Here is a 2,904-nt window from a genome sequence, read left to right as displayed (position 1 = left end):
GCACCGCAACCCTTTTAAACAATGAAGGTATCACTGTGACACAATTGTACAAAGTACAAATTTGAGATCGATTTTAAGCGGTCGTTTTTCATATGCCCGCATCCATACATATGTTACTTTTCATATCAATTCAAGTGTATTACATACGCCCCACGCTTTTCATTTTCAATGTCATTAATTGTTTATAATGACTTTTGCTAAAATTTCAAAATCAAAAGTTACCAAAACAAATTCTGTAACACTGAGAAATATTATTTTCTACTGTTTAGTCCATTTATAAAAGCGTTGTATATTAAAAAGTTTTTTTTTTTTTATTTTACTTATTTTCTACTTTTTAGTCTTGTCTGTACAAAATTTTGCACTAGATATTAAAATAATTTAGAGAACAGAAGACTATGCAAGCAAAATGTTTGCTCACATTTAGTATATGCTTACATATGTACATACATATGTACATATAGCAGCAATTAATTTCATTTAAAGAAATGGCGTGTCGTCCATTTCCGCTGTAGCGTATGTAGTGGATATTTTTAACTTCTTCTGGCGAGACGACCTCTATCTCTAGAGTTTTTCTAATTGTATGTCTTTGATATGATACCTACAACGATGTTGATATCTAGACTAGGTCAAGAATTTGCCATAAATAGCTTTGCTACTTTAATAGTAGGTGCATTCTTTTGCAACCGAGCTACAAAAGAACACTCACTTAAATGACGAAATACACGCAAAGCAACAACACAAACTCGGCTATTTATCCGAGCTCAGCCAGGTCGGTTAAAAAATAAGCGACCTGAAGGTTAGTGTTGGTAAGTGAAAAAAACTGCTCTATTGTGAATTGTTAATGGGAAAGTGGAGAGGGAAATTTTTTCTTCCTTTTATACGTGACTTACGCAAATACCTCGCATAATTACTCATTAAAATTGGTTTTTGTATCTAAATCCCTTTGAACTAATCACATTTTCTTGCCAGCTACCAACAGGGTTGCTAAAGTAGCTAAAAGGAAATTTTACCCGAGATGAGCGTTCTTTTGTCGCTCGATTACAAAAAAATTCAGCTAGTATAAATGGTGGTCTGGACATACAAAATTCAAAGCGGTCTGAACATACAAAATTGCAAGTTGATAAAAGCGTTGTAAAGTAATATATCTCCCATAGAATTTATCTTGATAACTTTTGATTTTGAAATTTCAGCAAAAGTCATTTTAAACAATTTATAAGATTGAATACGAAAAACGTGGAGCGCATGCAATACAAAGCATTAGATTTAATTGACAATATTCAAACTACATACATAACATAGACCTAAAAGTTCTACAGCAAAAGTGCAAATTTGAGATCGATTTTAAGCGGTTGTTATTAATATACGTATATTACTCTTCAATTTCAAATCAGGACTATTACATGCGCCCCAGGCTTTTCATTTTCAATCTCATAAATTGTTTATAATGACTTGGTAAAATTTCAAAATCAAAAGTTATCAAATCAAGTTCTATTGGACTGAGAAATATTATTTTCTAATTTTAGCGCATTTATAAAAGCGTGGTACATTAAACAGTTTTTTTTTAAATTTATTTTCTACTTTTTAGTCTTGTCTGTATAAAATTTTGCAATAGATACTAAAATAATTCAACTTGCAGTGAAATGAGAACAGAAGGCTACGCAAGCAAAATGTTGTTTGCTCACATTTAGTATATGCCTAAATATGTACATACATACATATAGCAGCAATAAATTTCATTTAAAGAAATGGCGTGTCGTCCATTTCCGCTGTAGCGTATGTAGTGCATATTTTTAACCTCTTCTGGCGAGGCGACATCTATCTCTAGAGTTTTTCTTTTTGTATGTCTTTGATATGATACCTACGACGAGGTTGATATCTAGACTAGGTTTGCCATAAATACCTTTGCTATATTTATAGTACGGTGGTCTGGACATACAACATTGCAAGTTGATAAAAGCGTTGTAACAATAATAATAAAAATAATATAAACGTTGTTGTTTTCGAGAGCACAGAGGAGTATTTGCACAGTGAAGCCGATCAAAATTATTTGGTGTGTGTTTTCTGATAGGTAGTAAAAAAAAACACGGAACTTACCCTAGTAGAAAAAAAAACTAGCGATGCATCCAGTTTTTCAACCGTCCTTTGACAAACAATATTCGATAGTATAAAGATAAAGGTTATCTTTTACCCCCTAGATAGTCGATTCCATTTATTTCTAGACGTTGAGCATTTCTGCTCGAAATACCTATTGAAGGATCTTGCTCTTTGACTTTAAATTACAAAAGAAGGGGGACGAAGGCGGACAGTTTTAACGTAGCATCTCCACAAACAAAAAATAAGGGCTACAATATGTCATTTTGTTTGCCAAAATACGTTTTATTAATGCACTTGCACAATACCCGCATTCGCAATAATCAATGCGGAGAGAATGCGAATGTTAAAATGAATGCGGAAGCTCCGCGGTTGCGAATGCGAATGTGAATATTCGCAACAACCCTGGTATGTATGTACATTAGGCCGGGTCGATTTGTGGGGAGGCAAAAAAATCGCCCATTGCTCTGTGAAAATCATATTCTAGGGATCAAAATAAGAAACTTTGCCGAAGGAACCATACCTCTAAAACGAATTCTGATGTCCCCCAATTTGGGTCGAACTTTTGGGTAGGGGCAAATTTTGAAAAATCCCACTTTGACCCATTTAGAGTGCTCCAATCGAGTCCAAATGTATGACCGACCCCCACTAACTTTGGAGGCCCGACCCACCGATGCCAGTGGCACACCCCCTGGAACCCCCCTGGGGGTTCACCATACAAACATTTCAAAAAATCGCCGGTTTTGCCCTTTACATGAAAAAATCTGCAAAATGCCTATGTTTTTTCTTTTTGGAGTTTATTTTTCTCTTTAG

This window comes from Rhagoletis pomonella, unplaced genomic scaffold (genome assembly GCF_013731165.1).
Source record: "Rhagoletis pomonella isolate Grant_MI unplaced genomic scaffold, Rhpom_1.0 Rhpom_scaffold_00001, whole genome shotgun sequence".
NCBI classification, from domain to species: domain Eukaryota; kingdom Metazoa; phylum Arthropoda; class Insecta; order Diptera; family Tephritidae; genus Rhagoletis; species Rhagoletis pomonella.
This window is presented reverse-complemented; position numbering follows the sequence as displayed.